This window comes from Acomys minous, assembly GCF_964271855.1.
Source record: "Acomys minous genome assembly, chromosome: 3".
Taxonomy (NCBI): Eukaryota; Metazoa; Chordata; class Mammalia; order Rodentia; family Muridae; genus Acomys; species Acomys minous.
Window position 1 is genome coordinate 100,543,275 of NC_140485.1, and position 23,750 is coordinate 100,567,024.

The following is a 23,750-nucleotide window of genomic DNA, read 5'->3' on the forward strand; positions in this document are numbered from 1 at the left end:
GTAGCACCACACAGCACAGAGAAAATTAAGCCACAGTCGCTGTACATAAATCATAAAGTCAAGTCCGTTTTTTACAACAGCTCTTACTGTAACCATACGGTCACTTTCAATCTTTAAGATAGTTTGAAATTGTATCATTCATATCTCCTTTTGACATTTAATCAGCATTGTAGACAACGCTACTCCAATATTTTTAAAAGAAGCCTCTGCTTTCTTCTCTTTTAGTTACTCTCTTTTATTCGTTTAGATTTGTTATATTAATTAGATTATCTCTCAGAACTGACACTGAGTTGTGAATAGGGGGCAGAGATAAAAGTTCTAGACATAGTAAACTGCCTTCCTTCATGCAAAGGGGTTGCAAGCAATCTATTTCTGTATGATGTCAGGACACAATGTGAAGAGAAACAAGACCGAATGAAGTGGTTTTTACCCAGTATCCATCTTATTTAACCAAGCAAAAGTATCAAGGCTGGAAAAACTTTCTTGCCTTTCAAAGCAAAAAATATTCATTTCTTGAATGTCTGCAAATCTTAAGGTAGTATTGCACACAAAATCTTTGATTTTTCTAAGAGTGTACAAATTCTCATGCACTACTTTTAAAACCTTCCCAATTTTGCCACCGTGGTTTGATTGTCACTAGACTGACCAATAATTTTCTGATTGAATTTAAGTCAAGTTTTATAATGTGGATCCGATACCTGGCACCAGTTTTGTTTTTGTTTTTGTTTTTTAATTTTTTTGTTTTTGTTTGTTTGTTTGTTTGTTTTTTGCCAAGCACTTCTAGTTAGACAGGCCATACATAGGCCCTAGAAAAAATTCAACTACTAATTATTCTGCTAGATATAGTATTAAATTGAGTGTTAGTTACTTACTCTTATACCCATAGATGAATGAATCTGCCAATGTCTATCAAAGACATTTCTATTAGAATACAGTAATTTATTGGCACCCATAAATGTTTGTGGGGCAGAGAATAAGAGACTGAAGTTGTCGGGCATTCATAGAATGTCTGTTTCACATACTTTTTCCTAAATCTCAAAGATCAGTTGTGAAAGAAGGGCATAAAGAGTGTGAGAAGCAAATAAAGTAAAGAACGACAAGGAAACAGCATCTCCTGGACTTAGAGGGGTAGGCGAACATGTGAACTCACAGCAGCTTTGAAACCATGCGCAAGAACTTTGCAAACCCAAACCAGACAAAATCCCAGCGTGGAGAGCTGAGATTAGCACAGATTCCTCTAGTGTAGCAGAGGAACAATTGCCAATCATTATTGCTGGGGAAAACAGAACCATTCTTTTCCCTAAGAGTGTAATTCCTGGTGAAATGACCATGATTTAGTGAGAGGTCATACATTCACAATTATATAAGTAGAAACATTTGGAATTAATAGGCATGAAACAAACAAATGAAGCATGTAACACAGAGAACAAGGAAGGACAAATGCAGAAAAACTGAATATATGTAAGGGACAATTGACTGACAAGAGAGGATATGAGGCTAATTATTTTTTTAATTTTAAATCTTCTATTTTGGAGATAGATAAATGTACTAAAATATATTTTATATTGTATGTGCAAAACGAAGTGTCAAGCTCTACATCTTCACAATTGATTCTTGCTGTGCAGAAACTCATTGAGATATACAGAGGTTGGATCTGGCTGATTTTGATGTGTGGTGCTTTTATTTGCAAAAATGTATAATATTTGTTTGGAAATGTAACAAGAAATGGAAGGGGTGGATCTAGAGAGAATTGGGATATGAATATTATATATGCTTACCACTTTATTCTCCAAGGTCGTTATATTCAATGTCCTATTTTATCTTGTATGGCATTGGGAACTGAATATATATTAGTTACTGATGCTTTTACTATAACAGGTCACCAATCTTTTTGTGTTCTCATTAAGATATAATCTTCATAATATTAATTATTTTCAGATCCACATTCTAGGAACATAATAAAGTTTCCAGGACATAATAAAAATCTATTAAGTCACAAGTGGTTCTAAGGTATTAATATCCAAAAATCTCCTTTTCAAAGTACCTCTACACTGTCTTCATATGGGTTATAGTGGTACCGTTCATTTATTGGCATGTATTATTCACTATTTCCTTCTGCGTCCATTATTGATCCCTTAGATTAACCTGCTCCAAGAGAACAAACACCTCAGTTTTCCTCTGAAATGTATTTCATTCACAACCTTCTGAGTTACTATCAGGCTCATGTTCCAGGTGCTTTGCATCACTCTTTCCTCCATTTTAGGAATCTGTCCTCACTTCTTCTGTAATTATGCATGAGTCCATGGTCCTCTTTTGTCTGGATTCTTGTGTAGCATCTGTATCTGGCTTTACTGCTTCCACTCTTTTCCTGGATAGTTTCAGGTGTGGTGTTAATTTTAATCAGAAAAAAAAAACCCAATTCTATTAATAGTGTTTGATGTAACTATAACTTATTCAACTTCCGATGATGTCATCACCATTCCCAAACCCGGTTCTTCTTGACTCCTACTCTTTTAGGACATAAGCAAATGTCTCCTTATTTTTTGGAATGTTCAGGAATGTTTTTCACCATGGAAGACCCATTCTCTAGGCTCTGAGGGGAATTAATTCTGATCCAGCATAAAGATCTTCCACAGAACTTATCTATTCCTTTCACAATTTATTCCTCTTTGATAAGGGAAAGAAAGTCTCTTTTACCAATATTTATAGTCACATACAATAGTAAACGCTAATGAAAGTGAGCCTCGATGTTATTCATATCCTAAAGCAGCATCCCGTTATTATGTTAAAACCAATGTTAAAAAGTAGTAAATAGCCAAATATGTCATGTTCAAAATTAAACAAATGGATAGGAAAGCTGTAATGAGCTGACTTTTGTATGTCATCCTGACCCATGTGTCTCACATTTAAAACCCTGTCTGACAGCTTTTGAAAATATATAGTAACTCCATTGGATCTCAGTCCAATCTCTTTCTTTCTATTTTAATTTAAAGTAGATTTTTATACAACATAATTTGGTTATGGGTTTCCTGCCACAACTCCACTGAGAATCTAACAACCTCATGTCCCCTCCAAATCTTTCCCTCTGACCCAAATTCATTCTCTCTCTATTAGAAAAACAAAAGGACGCCTCTAAATGATAATAACAACATAAAACAAAACTAAACAAGTCAGAATAAGACACAAGCACTTGTAACCTCTGAGGCATGACTCCATACTCTATTTTTTTTAGGAAGTAAAAAAACAAGAATATAGTCTTTGGAATTCAGCAGATGAATATGGATGTTGGAAAAATATGGAGTAAACATTCCTGAAGTCTTTAACTTGTTCCTTAACCATCCCATTACATTGTAAAGCTGTCTGTGATTGAGTGGAGTAATGGCTTGTCACCATGTTTGTCAATGATCCCCCATTGCAGGAAGTACCAAGGAAGCACTGTCCATGCCACTACACATTATCCTTATGGATTTCTCAGTACTGATCAAATGGTGTAAAATATTTTAGCCTATATTATATTTTATATATTTAATTGAAAATAGGTTCTTTGATACAATATATTCTTTTTATGATTTTCTTTCTTACTTGTACTCCCGTTTCCCCCCACCCTATCTCTCCTCTGGTCTGGATACATGCTTTCTGTCTCTCCTTAGAGCACAAGCAGTTATCTAAGGAATAACGATAAAATAATATGAAATACAACAAGCTAAAACAAAGCCAAACAAATTGGAATATGACAAAATGAACAGAAAGGAAAAAGAGCAAAAACAAACAAACAAACAAACAAATCAAAGATGCAGAGACACACATGTTTACACACAGAGGAATCAAATCGATATGCTAAAGTAGAAGCCGTAAAATATATACAAAAGACCTATGTGTCAGGGGTTGGAGGGGTAGGGGGGGAGGCTTGACTTAACATTATCAGGCAAAGCGCCTTATGTAGGCTCAATTTTCTTAACAACCATATTTTATTATGAACCTATTAAATGAGCCTACCTCCCTTACAACCTGACTAGCCTAAACTATAGAAAAGGAGATTAAAGAACACAATAATGAAACCTTAAAAATATTAGTTCCAAGGAATGATTCTCCTGGTGTAGTCCACAGGACCTCAGCAAACCAGCAATCCCACCAAAGTTGCTTCTGGAACATGAAGCCTCAGCTGGAGTCCAAAGCCTTGAAGCTTTCCCTGGAGCAGTTCTCTCTAGGAGCATCTCTCGAAGTACAAGAATGAACAGCCAACACAATCCCATATCCTCTCTCTCTCCCTCCTCTTGTTTTGAGTATATATATATATATATATATATATATATATATATATATATATATATATATATATATATATATATATATATATATATATATCCTCTCAGAGTCTTTACTAGGATGTTTTCAGCTGTGTACATCCAAACTCCCCAATGAAGTGGTTTGACTTCTAAGGGGATAAACATCCTGCTCTCTCACTAGTCTGTTCTAAATCCCACACTTTGGATCAACACAAAAACATGTTTATCTCTCCTACATTCTTATTTTATTTGCTCATTTTACATCCCCATTGTAGACCAGTCCGTCATCACTTCCCTGTCCCATCCTCCCTCCTTCATGCCTCTCCTTCCTCCCACTAGTACTCAGAGAGAGGGAGCCTTTCTCCCCTGTCATCTGATCTCAGACTATGGAGTTTCATCTAGATTGCCTATATCCTCTACCTCCGTAGCCTGGCAAAACTGCCCTGCTAGGGAGAAGTGATTAATGTGTGAGGGCCATAGTCCATGTCAGATGTGTCCCTATTTCCCATATTATGGGACAACAAGAAGACTGTGCTGCCTATCGACTACATCTTGATAGACAGAGTAGGTTCCCAGCATGCATGGTTTCCAGCACTCACCCCCACCCTCAGCCCCCACCCCTTCCTGGATTTGTTGGCTCCATTAGTGGATCTCCTGTCTGCTCCAACTCTTACATAAAACTCCCTGCACTTCACCTAAAAGTTTGACTATGAGTCTCAGGATCTGCTCCAATTCCCTTCTGGGTAGAGTCTTTCAGAGGACCTCTATGGTACGCTCCCATATTGTTCCTTGTCTTAAACAGCTTCCAATGTCTATTCTGTTTGTCCTTTTGAATGAGAATTAAGCATTCTTCCAGGGGTCCTGCTTGTTATTTAGCTTTTTTAGGTCTGTATATTATATTGTGGTTATCCTATAGTATGTAGGTAATATCTTCTTATAAGTGAATATATGCCATGCTTGTCTTTCTAGGTCTGGGTCATTACACTCAGGATGTTCTTTCTAGTTCCATCCACTTGCCTGAAAATTTCAAGATCTCCTTCTTTTTAAGAACTGAGTAGTATTCCATATCCTTACCCATTCTTTGGTTGAGGGACATCTAGGTTGCTTTCAAATTCTAGCTATTAGTATTAAAGCTGCTATGAACATGCTTGAGTAAATGTCCTTATTGTATTGTGGAGCATCTTTCAGGTATATGTCCAGGAGTGATATAGTTGGGTCTTGAAGTAAAATAATTCCCAGTTTTCTAAGAAAATGCCAGACAGATTTCCAATGTAGTTGTACAAGTTTTCACTCCCACCAGAAAGTGGGGCAATATTCTTCATTCTCCATATCCTTGCCAGCATGTGCTGTAACTTGAGTTTTTAATCTTGGCTATTCTGACAGGTGTAAAATAGAATCTCAGAGTCATTTTGATTTGCATATCCCTGATCACTAGAGCTGTTGAACATGTCTTTAGGTGTTTTGTCTCCCTTTTCATTTCTGATTTTGTTGATTTGCATAGTACCCCTTTGTCTTTTAGTTTGGGAAAAGGTTTGCCTATCTTGATTTTTTCCAAAGAACTAGCTATTGGTTTCGTAGATTCTTTAAATTGTTTTTTGCTTCTAATTTACTGATGTAAGCCTTAAGTATGATGATTTCCAGCCTTTGACTCCTCTTAGGTGTGTCTGTTTCTTTTTGTTCTAGAGCTTTCATGTGAGTTGTTAAGTTGCCAGTATGAGAAATCTCCAGTTTCTTTATGAAGGCTCTTAGTGCTATGAATGTTCCTCTTAGCATCATTTTCATTGTGTCCCACAAGTTTGTGTATGTTGTGCCTTCATTTTTATTGACTTCTAGGAAGTCTTTAATTTCTGTTTAAATTTCATGAATATCTCCATGTTCAGTTTCCATGAATTTGTAGAATATATGTTATTTATGTTGTTGCTGAAGTCCAGCTTTAATCCATTGGGGTCTGATCAGATGCAAGGAATCATTTTGATCTTCTTTTATCTCTTTAGATTTGCTTCATGACTAAGTATACGCTAAATTTGTAGAAGGTTTCCTGAGGTGCTGAGGAGAAAGTATATTCTCTTGTGTTTGGGGGAAATATTCTGTGGATATCTGTTATGTCCATTTGATTCATGACATCTATTGGTTTCGCTATTTTTCCATTTAGTTTCAGTCTATTGGTGAGAGTGGGGTGTTGAAGTCTTCCACTATTAATGTTTGGGGTTCAATGTGTGACTTAAACTTTAGTAATGTTTCTCTAAAGAATGTGGATGTTCCTCCATTTGGGGCATAGATATTCAGGATTGAGATGTCATCTTGGTGCATTTTTTCCTTTGATGATTTGATGTGTCTTTACCTATCTCTTTTGATTAGTTTTGGTTGAAAGTATTTTATTAAATATTAGAATGGCTATTCCAGCTTGCTTCTTGCGTCTGTATTTGTAGCTAGGTATTGTTTAAATTTTGCTTTTTCATGGAATATCTTATTCTCTCCATCTATTGCAATTGAAAGTTTTTCTGTGTAGGATAGTCTGGATTGGCATCTGTGGTCTCTTAGTGGATTCATAATATTGGTCTAGGACCTTTTGGCTTTCATACTTTCTGTTGAGAAGTCAGGTATAATTCTGATAGATTTACCTTTGTATGTCAGTTGGCATTTTTCTCTTCAAGCTTTTTAATATTTGCTTTTTATTCTGTACATTTAGGGTTTTGATTATTATGTGCTAGGACTGTTTTCTTTTCTGTTCCAATCAATTCAGAGCTGCGTAGGTTTCTTGTATGTTTCTGGGCATTACTTTTTGTAGGTTGGGGAAGTTTTCCTCTATGATTTTGTTGAAGATGTTTTCTGGGCTATGGAGCTTGGAGTGTTCTTCTTCTATTCTTAGTATTCTTATGTTTGGTCTTTTTAGAGTGTCCTAGAATTCTCAGAAATTTTGTATCAAGAACTTTTTAGTTTTAACATTTTCTTTGCCTTATGTGTAAATAACTTTATCCCTATATTCTACACTTGAAACTCTCTTTCATTGCTTGTTTTCTGTTAGTGTTACATATGTCTGCAGTTCCTATTATCTTCCTTGGGCTTTCCAACTTCAGGAGTGCCTCAGATTGTGTCTTCTTTGTTGCTAGTAATACTCTTTATAGGTCTTGAGTGGTTTTATTCATTTCTTTCTTTCTTTCTTTCTTTCTTTCTTTCTTTCTTTCTTTCTTTCTATATTCCTGTAATTCTTTGTAGGACTTACTCAATGCCTTCATCTGTTTGAATGTATTTTCCCGTATTTTTCTGAGAGATTTATTTTCTTCCTTCAAGGCTTCTACCATTTTCATCACCATATATTTAGAATCTTCTTGAGCTTCATGGGTTTAGGATCTATAGGACATGCTGTGGTAGGACCACCAGCTTATAGTGGTGTCATATGGTTCTGAGGTTTTTTTTCTTGTGTTCTTGTGCTGCCTATAGCCATCTGGTTGTCTCTGGTGTTAGCAGGCTTCAAGGTTCTCTTATGGGGTCACTATTTGTTTTCCACGTGGATCAGGCTTTTCAGGAGCAGGTGAAAAGAGCTCCAAGCCAAAGGCTTTTGCTAAGGTTCCCCTGAGGCATCCTCTGGATGGTGAACAATGGCTATTGGGCCTATACCCAGCTCAGCACTGCAGGGTTCCCTGTCTGTGTCCCAGTTGTCTCAGGCAAGAAAGGAGCAGGCTGAGTGAGCTCAAAGCCAAAAAGCCGAAAGTTGCTTGGGTGTCACTCAAGCTTCCTTGGCATCATAGAGAATATGGGTTGTGTCATGTGCCCCACTCAGCTCTGCTGCTTTGCTCTCTGTGATCCACATGCGCCATGTCAAAAAGAGCTGGTGGAGAGAGATCCAATCCCAGAGCTGTTCGGGTGTCCCGTAGCCCTTCTCAGAGTGGCTGCTGCTATGGGTTGTGGCCCTTGTACAACTCAGCTCTGCTTGATTGCTCTCTGTGTCCCAGATGGGCCAGGCTGGTAAGGCAACAAAGAACATTCTAGATGCTGTCAAATTTGTTTTGTATTCATTATCAACTGCTGGGAATGGAGCTTAACCTTAAAAATGGTTTGCTTGCTCAATGAGACTCTTTTGGAGAAAACTATTGTGCTACTGTTTTCGTTTCCAAGTAGTTAACAATTGGATATATCAGCAGGGTTAGAGATGTGTCTACTTCCTCTCACAGAGCTAGAACCCTGTTAGGTATAGACACATGTAGGCCCACTGCATGCTGCCACAGTTTGTGTGAGTTTTCATGCTCCTTGCTCATCTTGTGATTAAAAGACTTTATTTCCTTGATGTACTCATCCCTTCTGGCTATTGAATTCTTTCTGTCTTCTCCTCCACAGGGTTTCCTGAGTCCTAAGAAGTAGCATTTTATAGAGACCTCCCATTTAAGGCTGAATGTCGCAAAATCTCTTATTCTCTCCTTTATGTCTGGTTGCAGATCTTCTAGAATTGTTCTCATCTTCTTCAGGAGGAATATTTCTGATGATGGCTAAGTAAGGCATTGATTTGTGAGTATAGCAGAATGTCATCATGAGTCATTTTATTGCTATGTTCCTTTGGCCAAGCAGGAGTATTTACTTTTCCCCATGTCCCTGGACTATCTATCATTTTTCCTATACTAACTCTATAGATCCATGAGCAAAGGAGATCTTTCCATCTTCTGATATCATTTTCAATTATTTTCTATGGTGTCTTGAGGTTCTTAAGCACATCAGCATTTCAATTGCTTGATTAGAATTATCCCAAGATATTATAAATTACAAAGGCTATTGTTTCCAGTGTTGTTTCCCTGGTTTATTTCTCAGTTTGTTTGGCATTTGTATAGAGGAAAGACACTGGTCTTTGTATATTAATGTTATATTTCTATAGTTGTATGGGAGTAGGAGCAGAGAGGCAGTGATCTAACAAGCTGGGGATAAGACTGGGGAGTTGGAAATTAGAGAATGAGAAACTAAGTTAAAAAGCCTGTACCTGATTCTCTGGTCAAGGTGGCCAGCATATTTCTGTATAGATAATTCAATAATTTCTTAGAACTATAGAAAAACAATTTATGGCATGGAACCAGAGAGTTCTTACTTGAGGCAGGACATATTTAATCCCAGGAAAAGAACACCTCAAACAAATACTAATTATGGGAAATATAGTGAATAACATGCACACACACACACACACACACACACACACACACACACACACACAAACACAGAATTAGGAATTCATAGGAACTGACACTGATTGAGAGATATAAAGGAAAAATAGAAACAGATAGTAATGGCTGTCATAAATAGGAAATCAATTAATCTGAATAAATTTAATGGAGAAGACCTGCCAGTATCAGTTCTTGGGTACAACACGTATATGATTGAGATAGGAGGAGCTAACATTTTAAATTCTCTTGTTTTTTTGTTTTGTTTTATTTATTGTTGTGTGTGTGTGTGTGTGTGTGTGTGTGTGTGTGTGTGTGTGTGTGTGTTCATGCCTCTACTGTATACCCTACAACAAGAGAAGTATCCATATAATGAAGATGTGAGAAAGTGATTTTTGATTTGGGTTTTTCTTTCTAGTATTTTTCTGTTTTCCTAGTTTCTTGAACTCTCAGAAGTTCAATTGCATGTTGAAATCAGAAGCTGCTATTCACCATTGTGTTGTACTGCTCATTCTACTTAAATTTCTTCTACCATAATATATTGTTCTGATGATGTACTTAAGCAGAGGACACATGATAGTTACATTTTTCTAGCTAAGGTTGCATGGGCCTTAATAGAGAAGAAAGAAAGCTATAGAATAAGGTCCTCACTGTCTTGTTTATAGAAAAATTAAACTAATTTAGGTATTCCTATATGCTGTATTTAAGTTATGCTTTGTGTCAGTTTGTCCATCTGAAAAAATAAATTGTGGTGCCTTTGACCTCTATTTGCCTTTGAAATATTACATATTTGAATATGTAACATATTCATATGAAATATAACATATATGAATGTTATTGGAGGAAAGGAAACTAACTTATACTGTATTATTTATTTGTATTTATGAGCTCTCAAGCTGATCTGCAATTTTGAATGAATGTTCAAACCTCATTATCTGTAGTTAAAGGCTTAGATATATCATCATCACATGGTAGGAATTATTATTCCTAGTTTTCCTGTTCAGGTTATGAGCTCCATAAACCCAGGAATATTTTCTTTAACTTCAATAATGACATGGCCATTTTTTTCTGCAACACTATTCTGACACAACTACTTCAAAGACATATTCTGGACCAGCCTACCTTTGGCTTCTTATCTTACATGCCATCTGGAAACTTCATCTGGTAAAGAATTTTACCCTCATTACTTAAAAAATAACTGTCCATTTAAGTTATTAACTCCCTCCAACATTAAGGAAATTTCATTATTATATAGTCCACTCCCAGAAGCACAAAGAATAGACTAGTCAGTTTTAAATTGCCCCACATCTTTCTTCATCTCCGGAATCAAACACATGTGTATTTATGATAAAAACGAAAATTGATTTTGGGATAATTCTTGTGACGTCTCCGTTGAAAATTTTATCCCAAAATGTAAAATTGTAATTCACCAAAAATCACATAGATTGTAAATAAATCTCTTCTTCTTTCAGCCAGAGAAAGAGCATAAATGCTGAAAATAACTGGTTAATTTCTGTAGATTATATGATTGCAAAGGTAAAACTAGCCTCAAAGTAGGATTGCCATGAGTTCTAGATACCCTAAGCTACATAGTAGGTAACAGTACAACAGCTCAGACAATATATACTGTGGTCTTTATCTACAAAACAGCACCTCCAAACTAAAACTGTTTTTATGTGCGCAGTGGGTAGAAGTTAGGTAGACAATGCCTAAAATTCTGCTTCCGGCTGGCTTTTGTTGTTGAGCAACTTAATGTCATCAAGTCTTTTCTGTGAAGCAGAGGAAGTAACACTGTTGACCTAAGGGACTGCTGTCCTAATTATAGAAGACTATGACATTAGTGATCCTGGGCAGAATTCTGACACATCAGGACCAAAACGCTAATTGTTACCACAGTTGTCACTCCTCTGCTGAGCAAAAGAGGATCAGCAGATGCTGTTGAGCCATTAGCTGCCTGTGGATAGGAAAAAACTGACAGTCTTCCTTTGGGGAACATGTTGCCTTATGTACATCTTGAAAAACATCACTTTAAAGTAAATTCAATTGCTTGAGAAAATGTCTTCCAAAAATTAAGGTTTTACTTCTAAGGGACAGAGATGAATGAATACAGAAAAGACTTCTTTCTCTTTTCATCTAAGTTATGTAGATATTTACCTTTTAATGTTGTTTTTAGCAGGTATGGGCTTTATGTACTGGTTAGTATAGTCATACCTTTTGCCTATTTTGGAATTGCATGAGTTTTGTAATAGTTAATCAAATCACGAAGATGTAAAGTACATTACAGACTTTATCTCTTCTAAACCTAACTTTATTTTGTGTCTTTAATGTGGAGACCTCCCTTCCAACTCACCTACCCTAGATGGGAGAGATGCATTGATGCAGTCTTGTCTCTCAGCATATTAAATATGGTTTCCATCCCAGAGATGCATAAATGTTTTACTTTTCAGTGGTTATCTTTCGTTCTTAGTTTATCTAAAAATTTTTACTTAACATTTTTTTCAATAACTTGCTCAAACACAAAGTGGTACAAAATTGAAGTGATGTTTTTCCACCTTTCAGTTTCAAGGGAAGCAACAGCATGCAAATATTTTCATGGAGATTAAAACTAGTGTTAAGCGTGCTTCTGTCACTGTTTTCTTCTGAGTGCACACACCTGCACGAAAGGCGTGGGGAGAGCATGTTTCTGAGTGTGGTGGAATAGGGAAAACATTATTGATTCTGAAAGTTAACAAAATAAGAAAGTATTTTATTATTTCTTAAAATTTGCAGATACAGCTTCACAACCCCCCTCATGTATTTAGATATGTAAATGATATGCTTATTTCTGAAGTCTGTTGCTCTTGTTAAGATAGAGCACACTTCCTGGTCCCTTCCTGTAGCTGGGAGTCTGTTCACATCTCACTTGTTCTGGACAGCCCTAGGGTGCACAGATGGCGCAGAGCAGGCATGAGTTACCCCTATCGCAGAGCCCCGGATTCCAAATCCTGCACTCCATTGTTCAGACTTCTGGAATCAGGCTTCTAACTTGCGTTTCTGGTATATTGATATTCCCACTTTTGCATTTGCTATTTGAGTCTGTCTCTATGGGCTTATTGTTTGTAGGCAGCTCCCATTCTGAGAAACTTCAGGGATCAATCTTGAGTATTTGAAACGCTTGCTTGAACCTCACTTGCTTAATCAGGCTTTTAGCTGATTGCTTCTTTGCTTTCCTTCTGCATTTCTTCAGGGCACACTTACCAAGAATTCTATGAAATACTGAAGTGTGTTTATTACTACTCAGGGACTGACTTTATTTGGTGTGTTCTCAACTTTGCATTGGAGCACAGTAGGAAGTAGTGAATGGATTTATCTTTAAAAATCCAAAATAATTACAAAAAGTGAGCTTCTGAGATAATTTTATTTAGGGATATGTGAAAATTATAACTAAGGTTTGGTTTCAGGGTTTCCTATAAGTACTAAATTAGGATCTTTTGACAATAAAAATGTTTGCTAATTTATTTATGAAAAGGAATAAAAACCTGGGATAATAAACAACAAATAAACTTTAAGATATGATACAAGTGTTCTAAAATTTGATTTAAATACACAGTGGACCCTTAGTCTTTATGTGTAACAGTGAACAAATAATGGATCTAAGAATATATTATTATGAATTATTTGAAGTCACAAATTCATACATGTATAGTAAAGTTGAAAATTAAAGTGATACATTCAATTGTTTAGCATTCATACTGTCCAAAATACTTAAAAAAGAATATATGTCTTTTTTTTAGTTATGATTTTCTTAACTACTTTCTATGATCCATAAACAGAAGTTTTTGTTTAATCTACTCATCACTATGTCTACAGTGCCGAGAACATTTCTCACCATATAGTTATTTGCTAAATAAGTGATTTATCTAGAACTTTGGGGGGGGGTCAGGGGCTTACATAGATAGTTCATTCTTAAATAAATTCCCCAAAGTTAATAGAATTCAAATGTCTGATAACACCGGTTTCCTTTTATAACAATGATGCATGTGGCAGTAAAACGTTGCTGTGCAAAATAGACACAATTTACTAAAGAATCAAAGGGAATAATACTTATTAGTTTTTGAGCTTTCTGGAATCAAAGTTGGAGATGGAAACATTGTCTCCTGAGATGCTCATACTATGTATCTATGACCATGTGTTTCCCTTGTAAAGACTCTCTCTAAATGAAATATGCAAACTGATGATCAGAGGTTAGAAATTTAATTTCAAATGAGAAAAGAACACCTTATAATAATACAGTAATATACCAGTCTTTAGCTAAGTGTATTGATTCCTAGAATCATGTTATTAAAATTCATCACTCTTGACGTTGAAAAGCAAAATGAAGTAAACTTGTCAATAGTATAAACTGTGAGCCCTGTAATTTTCTCTGAGAGAATTATAAGGAATATTTGACTTCTAACCTATATGCATTTATTTGTGAGAGATTGATTTTCCCTTTATTGAAATTTTTTATACAATATGTTCTGATTATGGTTTCTCCTCTCTGAGACCTTCTTCACTTTTGGTTTAATATGAATATGCATTTTTTCACCTCTCACTGCAAAATAAACAGTCATCTAAAGAATAATAAAATCAAATCAGACAAAAGAGAAAAAGAACAAGCAAACCAATCAAACAGAAGAGGAAAAAAAACAAAGAAAAAGCATGAGAAACATAGATGTGGAAACATATGTTCATAATCATAAGAATCTCTTAAAAGCAAAACGTGCAAAGAGCTGGCGAGATAAAAAAAAAAAACATTACCTTACAAAACATTACGATATAAAGAACCACCAAAGATGCCATTGAGATAGCTTTCTGTTGGCTATATGCTTCTAGATAAGAGTGGTTGGTTTCCCCAATGAGACGCTATTGGAGAGAACTCTATTTTTTTTTTTTTCATTTGTGAATGGTTATCAGTTGGAGATACCTTCTAAGTTAGTAATGTGAGCTTGTGTCCACTTCCCCTCTCACACTGGGATCTCATCTAGTTTAGACCCATGCAGGTCCTGTGCATAGTGCAGCAGTTTCTCTGAGTTCACGCATGTGTTGGTCTTGCTTTGTTTAGAAGGCCTTGTTTAGTTGGTGCCCTCAATCCCTCAAGCTCTTAAAAATATTTCTGTTTCCTCTTCTGCAGGGTTCCCAGAGTCCTTAAGGGAGAGACTTGAGGGAGATATCCCATTTATGGCTGAATGCCCCAAGGTCTTTCATTTGCTACATATTATTTGACTGTGGTTCTTTAGATTTAGTTTCATCTACTGCAGGATACAGTTTCCTGATGATGGTTGAGTAAGGCACTGATCTATAAGTATAGCAGGATTTAGTTATGGCTCATTTGTTGGCGCATTCTTTCAGCAGAACAGTAGTAGAATTTGTTTTCTTCTAAATACCAGGACTATTGGATCTCACGTTCTGGGTTAGCAAAGCAGTGTCATGAATGGTTTCAATCCTACAGAGTAGGCCTTCCGTTCAGTCAGACAATGGTCAGTTATTCTCACAAGCTTTGGTTCATTAATGCACTTGTCTGTCTTGCAAATGGGTCATTATAGATAAAAAGCATGTGTAGTTTTCTTTTGATGCTTACCTTTCTTCTTTGGTAGCATGTGTAGCACCTTCCAGTACTATAAATACTATTCCTTAGTGATGAAGGCTCTATGTAGGCACCAACTCTACTTCTCCATGTTCAGTGATTGTGTAGATATTGTTTTCAGAAGCTGGTCTCTACTGCCAGTTTATGCAGAAAAACCAATAATCTTGGCAGTAGCCTGGGTCGTTGGGTGGTTCCCATGGGACCCATTTGACCAACAACTAGATTAAATGTAACCCATTCCTGGCATTGGAGGCATCAGTTGGTGATGAGAGATGTCCAGTTGGAGCTCCATTTCTCCTTATTTGGCAATTTCATTTAGATCATCTTTATAAATGCATTTAATTAGGAAGCTTCTACTTTATTAGCTTTACATACAATTTCTCTAATATCCATTACTTTTAGTTGTAAATCACAGTATTTTCTTCTTTGACTCCTTCTTCCTTCCCTGTCTGTATTTGTTCCTCCTCTTCCAGTCACTTGCCACATTCATTCATAACTATTTATTCTATTTCCCCTTCCTAGAAACACCCATGCTTGGTTCTCTTAGTATAAATATACTATATTTATATTTATAACATAAGCTTGTTATACGGATTGTAGCTTGATCATTGAAGACCTAACAGTTAACAGTCACGAATAAGTGAATATATACCATATTTTTCTTTCGAGGCCTTGGTTACCTTATAGTATCTAACCACCATAGATGCAATGTGGCTATCACCACCAACAAAAATCTTATAAACTCATGAAAACTGGGCAACTCAATACTGAATAATATATGAGTAAAGACAGTGACTAAGAGAATTTAAAATATTTTCAGAATAAACTAAAAACACAACATACCCAAACTTATGGGACAAAATGAAAATAGTTGTATACTTCTAAGAGGCAAGCTCATAGCACTAAGTGACTATATTTTTTAAGGGAAAGATATCATATTACTAACTAAATGGCATATATTAATGCTGTAGAACAACAGCAAAAGGTGCCTCATATTTGACCATGTCCCCTGGAGGGGGAGACCTGTTGGGACTCAGAGGAAGGACAGCAGGTTACCAAGAAGAGAGACCTGATACCCTATGAGCATATACAGGGGGAGGTAATCCCCCTCAGGAACAGTCATAGGGGAGGAGAATAAGGGGAAAATGGGAGGGAGGGAAGAATGGGAGGATACAAGGGATGGGATAACCATTGAGATGTAACAAGAATAAATTAATAAAAAATTTAAGATAAATAAATAAATAAATAAAATGAAAGAGAGATTAGCAAACAAAGAAAGAAAGAACACTCAAAAGGAGAAAGTACACTATCTCTTTGAATACACACTTTGTTCTGTGGTATTACTCAGTTTTACCTTCACATTATTAATTATTTTATTTTCATGGTAATGTTAAAACATAATTTTCACAATTATTAATTTTTTTGTTGTTGACAATGTCATGTCCTGCTTCTCTAAACTGGCTTAGTGACCTCTTAGATTATGTCCAAGTTCAGTCTCCATAGGTCTTTATATCCTCAAAGATATAATATGTTGCCATAGTGACAGGTCCACACTGTAACCAGAACTTTTTTCTTTTCAAAATAGATGACATTTTGTTTGTTTCAGATTTCTGATTTTCGAATAAATTTCCTAAGGACTTTCAGGACTAAGGATTCCCCTGAATTAGAGAAATAAGTGTCTTAGTGTAAAACCAACCTCTGTTTTCCTCTCCCTCTCCTTCACTTCCTCCTTCCAAACCCCCTCCTACATATTTTGCAGATAACAGAGCGATATCCACTTAACATGGAAGGAATGAGAGCCTGGTGAGGTTGAAGACTCTATGGAAATGTGTTTGCCTCTAGAGTCTACACTAATCCTGTGTTACAGGCTGACATTTCTTTCGTAAATCCTTCCTTAATATTTTAATTTGTACTCAAGGAATATTTCAATCTTTACTAGCGCTTACAGCCAGAGTTTGTTGGCTATAATATCACCTTTGTATACAAACTGTAATTTCCTAGGGCAGATCCCACTACATTTTTTTTATATACTGTGTAGTATTTCACATAAGAGGAAATACCCACCCATTTTTTATTCAATTAAGCAATTCTCCATACTTTGTTACAACCAAGAGTAAGCAGAAAGTTTAAAAATATTAAGAGTTAAGTAATGTAATTTTTGTCATTTGATATATAAAGTAAAAATCTGAAGAGAACAATTTTTCTATTTATTCAAAACAGGTCTTGATGAATTAGCAGGTGATAGCATCTACAAAAAAACCATAATTTTAAATCTCAGAGCAGAATGAAAATCAAATAATCAGTTGTTTTTATTTAATTCGAAGTAATTCCCAGAAATAAAATGAGAATAATTCTTCTTATTTCTAAGGTCTTTTGGAATGTTGTCTTAAGGGAAGAAGGAAGGCAGAAATTATGGACTTTCAACTCAAATATACATTGGATTCTAATGTAGAATATACCACTCTCTAGCTGTATAAACTTGGGAAATTTGTTTTATTGAAACCTATCTGTACAATAGCTGTATAAGTTGAATATACTCTTAAAGTTGCTAAAATCAAATAATATAGCATGTGTAACTTTATAGTATAATGAATGTTTTACAAATAGAAGTACTTCATAGATCATAATATTTGGTTTATACAATTCTTTTCTTCATTGTCACATTGACCATTAATGTAAATTTTCATTTATCATACAGATACATACTTATAAAAGTACGGAAGATGACATACAGTAAATATAGTGCATATAATCAGAGGAAATAAGTAATATTGTGATTACGTTTAATCATTTTATCATTTTATTTATATAGAAATTTATTTTTATAGTAGTTTTCAAAAGTATAGGTCAGATGGCATGGATAAAACACATTGTATTTTGCCACAGGTACAAAGATGTTCAGAATTCTCTTCCTCTCTCCCTCCTCCTCCCTCCCTCTCTCTCTTCTCTCTCCATCTCTCTCTCTCTCTCTCTCTCTCTCACTCTCTCTCTCTCTCACTCACACACACATGCGCACATGCACCTTTTTATGAGAAAAGTCCTTATGAATTCCAGGTTGGCCTCAAATTCACTGAGCATCCAAGGTTGCACTTGAATTCCTGATCTTAATGCCTCCACATCAGGAATGATGGGATTACAGGAAGTGTATTACCACAGTTAGTTTACTTGGTGCCTGGATCTGAATGAGGCTTTGTGCGAGCTACCAAAACTCAGACTCTCCACTGTCTGACCCATGATCCCAGTGTTGCAGCAGACATCTTACTTTAAACTTTACAATGATAATATCAATGAAAAAAAACTTCACCAAAGATGGAAATAATCTGAAAAGAAAACTTAAGGAGATAAGAAACAAATGTTATAGTTTGGAAGAGCAACATTTGGCAAAATATGTGCAATTTCAGCCAAAAATTACATTAAATCATTAGGAGATTCCACATTAACACATTTCTGCCTTCACATTAAGCTGAAACATCCTTCTTCTATATTTAGAGAAAGAACTGGTTTGGATTGTTTTAAGGTGTTTTCCACCACTAATGGAGGAGAATTGCACTCTTTGAAGTCTTTGTGCTTTCCTTTTGCATAACACAATGACTTTACTCTTGCCTGGGTATTGAGCTACTGTTCAGAATGGACCCACTAAGTCCCATACAGCTATCACAGTTAAAAGGTAAGAATGGTTGAGGCTATTTGAAATATGATCAGTCAATCTGAAAGCTCTGTCACAACAAGGCAGGTAAGTTCCACTGAGATGGAATTTGATACATAGCTTACTCAATTTTATTTCACTAATTGCTTCCCTTGTTGGGAGAAGAAACTAAGTTAGATTTGAAATGGCATATGAAAAATAGTTAGAATGCATTCAAGCTAAAATTACATTCAAGAAACAAGTTAATAAGAAACAATGTGTAATGGACCAAAAATAATTCATGACTTTGGGTGGGGAATATGGGCAGCCGTTTCCCTCACAAAATCACTGCAACTGTGGTTATCTTCCAAGAATTGTACAAAAGCAGGCTGGCCAATATTTCTTCATGGATGGGATAGGTCCCTATGGGCTAATAGTTGTTGAGCATGTGATTCATCCATGGTATAACTACTAATTAGTTACCTACACTTAAGTAAATAATATCTGACCTGTGATTCTGCAAGCAATTTTAAATTCAGTAAATGATAACAAAAAAAAAAACACTCCATTTGTCGACAAATATCTGGAACTCCTTGTTTTTAATAGCTGAGTAGTATTCCGTAGTGTAAATGTACCACAATTTCTTTATCCATTCTTCTACTGAGGACACTTAGGCTGTTTCCATGTTCTGGCCATTATGAATATAAGGCTGCTATGAACATGGTTGAGCAAATCTTCTTTTTGTGTGCTGATGCATCTTCTGGGTATATTCCAAGGAGTAGAATAGCTGGGTCTTGAGGAAGCCTCATTCCCAGTTTTCTGAGATAGTGCCAGACAGATTTTCAAAGTGCCCCATAATTGACTACGTCTCCTGGATTTGGAGGCCTGGTGGCACTCAGAGGAAGGATAGCATGCTATCAAGAAGAGACTTGATACCCTATGAGCATATACAGGGGGAGGAGGTCCCTCTCAGTCACAGTCATAGGGGAGGGGAGTAAGGGGAAAATGGGAGGAAGGAAGAAATAGGAGGATACAAGGGAGGGGATAACAATTAAGATGTAATATGAATAAAATAATAAAATATATTTTTAAAAATACTCAAACAGGAGGGCTTGTCAGAAAGAAGGGTCTCAGCTTGAAGAGGGATATGAGAAAACTTGGTAGACATGAATATGACAGAAATTCATTATGTACAAGTATGAAAGTACCAAAATGAAAGACTGTGTCACACAATGTCTGTCCATCTTAGTAGTGTGTTTCCAGTTTACTGATGGAAAAACAGTACAGTAGATGTGACTGGAATGCTGCAATTACTGGCACAGAAGTGTCACACTGATAGTATTTCCTCATATGCTACTCAGATTCAGGAATGGTTAAAAATGTAAGCCATTATCCAACTTTAGGTTATAATCATCTAAATTTTATCCAATTTTTGAAGCATTGTGCTTTTTTGACATTGACTATTAAGAAACATGAATGAAATAGTTGACAGGTCAAAAATGAAGTTTCTGGGTAATGAAATTTTGTATGATGATGTTTACTAGTCAATAGTTTTATATATAATAAATGTACATATAATAGAGATATATGTATGTGTATATATATATGTATGTACATATATTATGGAGATATTGTGTTAAAGGCATTGGGATTCATAAAAATTAAGTGGAAGATTATTTAGAGTTACCTTAGTTTCTGTCTCTTTAGTTTATAGGCTTGGAAGCAAATGGTGAAGTGTTAGATTGTCAACTGGCCAAGTAGTCCAGTCTTTTTTTTTTTTTTTTTTATCTTGACAATGGCTAACACTTAGTTCACAACTGTATTCAGTTAGCAAACAGAGAATCTATAGTCTAGAACATGAGATTTATTCTGGGAGTGGAGAATAAAGAGACTTTTCTTTCTTCATTTCCATTGTTCTGCTTAATCAGAAGACGATGACTTTACAAATTATTTCTCATAGTTTAAAGGCAAAAAAAAAATGTGATATCAAAATGCTGTCAGATCCACTCTCTGCGGACAGCCTATTCCTGCTTCTTCTGTGTCTTCTTCTTTATGTTTCTATAGCTTCTCCCTGTTTCAATGCCTAGTGGAAAACATAAAGAGCAGTGCAACCTTTGTCTTATAAAGCTCGGAATGAAAGGGTTGGGAGGTGGCTCAGCAGACAAAAGTGCTTTCTCTACACACATAAGAACTTAGTTAGACCCACAGGCAGCCACATAAGAAAGCTGGGGGGTGGGGTCGTTGATAGCATGGCTGCTATGGAGGCCAACCCTGGGGGATATGTGAAAATTGGTAAATTTGTAGAACTCATGGTAGTGAGAGATGCTGTTACATGATAATAAGGTACAGTATGATAAAGATACATGTCATCTTCTTCATATATGGATGGCACACTTGCACATACACATGCATTTAACACACACACACACACAGATAGATGATAAATAGATAGATAGATAGATAGATACATAGATACATAGATAGATACATAGATACATAGATAGATACATAGATAGATAGGGAACTCAAATCTCATTCATAAAGGTTTTTCCTTCTTGATTTTATAAAGGTCCTTTCTTCTAATTTCATTGTATCGGACTGGCTTAAGAAAGCATAAGACACTTTATAAAGAAAAATGTCCAAAATGTTTGTGTTTTTAATATAACGAAATATAGGATATTTCTTACTATTTTATCAGTGCTGTAAAGTCTTCACCTGCACCTTCATGTGTGAATATATTAAGTGAAAGTGTGTGTAAATGCACATATGTGCACCTCGTACGGAGAACAGAGGATAACCTCAGGTGTCGTTCTCCATGCGTTATCTATCACCTTTTTACATACAGGGTCTCTCGCTGACTTGCAACTTACCAAGTAGTAGCTGCTACTTTGTTAGGGTCTCCACTTTCCAGATGCTGGGATTGCAATTACAAGTCATCACTTACAGCTTTCTCAGGGAATCAAACCCAAGTCCTTATGTTAAAGAGTCTATCACTCTACCAACTGATCCATCTCCCCAGACCAATATATCCATTTTTCCATGTTTTGTTTTGTTTTTATCATAGTTTCCAAAATTTTATTGGCCAAAACAAGTCATGTAACTATGACAAAACAAACAAACAATTAACAGGATTGAATTCTCTTTCTACCATCAGGATATGGTAGGTGTGTCCTGTCTACTACAGAACTATGAGGAACTGAGAAAAGAAATTCAATCTACAGCAGAAGACACAGCCAAAATTATTATTTAACAGTTGCCTTATCACACTCATAAATATAGCTGAAAATTAGTTAAGCATCCTATAATATTAAACTCTCCAAATGTGGGAAGGGATGAGTTCCGCCTGACTCTTAGACACTCATGTCGTTTACCTTCTGCTTAGCAAAGATTGTTTCATATGTCCATTCCTAATCTTATCAGAGATAGGAAAAATAAAATGGACGTATTTGGCTCGTACAACAAATTGTTTTCTTCCTGAAGCTGGTGATAGTTCCTGAAACACAGTCCTTTGATATCTGAATATAAAAGACATATGGTTCTATTTCTTTTTTTTTCTCCTTTATTAATTTATTCTTGTTACATCTCAATGGTTATCCCATCCCTTGTATCCTCCCATTCTTCCCTCCCTCCCATTTTCCCCTTATTCCCTTCCCCTATGACTGTTCCTGAGGGGGATTACCTCCCCCTGTATATGCTCATAGGGTATCAAGTCTCTTCTTGGTAACCTGCTGTCCTTCCTCTGAGTGCCACCAGGTCTCCCCCTCCAGGGGACATGGTCAAAGGTGAAGCACCAGAGTATGTGATAAAATGAAGTGATATGGCTGTTAGGAAGACTACCGATAGCCACTGCTTTATTGTCTTTGAGATTGTCATAAGAGTTTCAAACTATGAAGATTTACCACCTGGGTACATCTATAAAGGGAAGTCATAAAAATGGTACTCGAGAGAAGAGTGAAAAAAAATATTACTAAATGAGAAGGTGGGATTAGGATTTTCTATGGAAAGCAGAAAGGTGAGAGAGTGTTTAGGCAGAGCATTAATAAATGATTTGTAGTAAAGTGAGGCTAGGATTGGGGTAAGTGTGAAGACCATACAGAAGGGTAAGTAATGAGGGAGGTTTAATGGATATGAGGCTGTAGGGATAAGAGCAGTTATCTCGCCTAGTCTTGTGGATCAAATCAAAGTTTTTATTCTTTATGCTAAGAGTGATTAAATGTCCCTGAAGACAATGATGTTACCAGATTTGAACATAAACGAAGATTATACTAACTAGAGTATGAAGCCAAATTGAATAAGTAAAAGGATGGCTAAAAAAAGATACAAGTGAGGGGATAACAACTGAGATGTAATCTGAATAAATTACCTAAATAAAAATTTTAAAAAGATCATCTAAGAATTTGTTTTGCAGCTTGATTAAAAGATTATAAGAGTTAGAATGGTAACGGTAGATACACAAAAAGATGGGATTACATCTGAGAACTATTAGGAAAATAAAATTGATACTGCTAACTGACTATTATGATGATTGAGGGGAGGTGGTTACCAAAGATATCAAGGACTACTTTGAGATTTCAGGACTAAATGGCTGCATCAACTTTGGCCGCACTTACTTTGACAAGGACTAGGGAAAGAAGTTCAGATTTAAGCAGGAAAGCCACAGTACAAGTGTTGAGCTTGACATCCTTTCTGAACTGTTTGTCAAGAAATGTTGGATTCATAGGTTTGAAATGTTATGTACTGTTAGCACATAAATGAAAAGTGCCACTAAAGTCATCAGTAGTGGAGAAAACAAAATTGGAAGAATAAAGGTTTCCCAAGCGACAAGCCTTCAGGAATATGACAATTCTGTGGGCTCACAGGGAGAATGGACCTATGAGATGGCAAAAGAAGATGAGAAAAATTAGTCATGGACATAAAAGTAAAACCCGGATTCAGGAAGAAGACCAGAAATCATGGTAACAAACCATTAAAAAGGAGTGATGAAGTAAACTTAAGAGGTTAGGTTGCTAGTATTCATGTTATATTCACGTACATTTATGGTACAAATATATGCATTAATAAGTCCTGAGATATTAAAAAACCATAAAAAACAC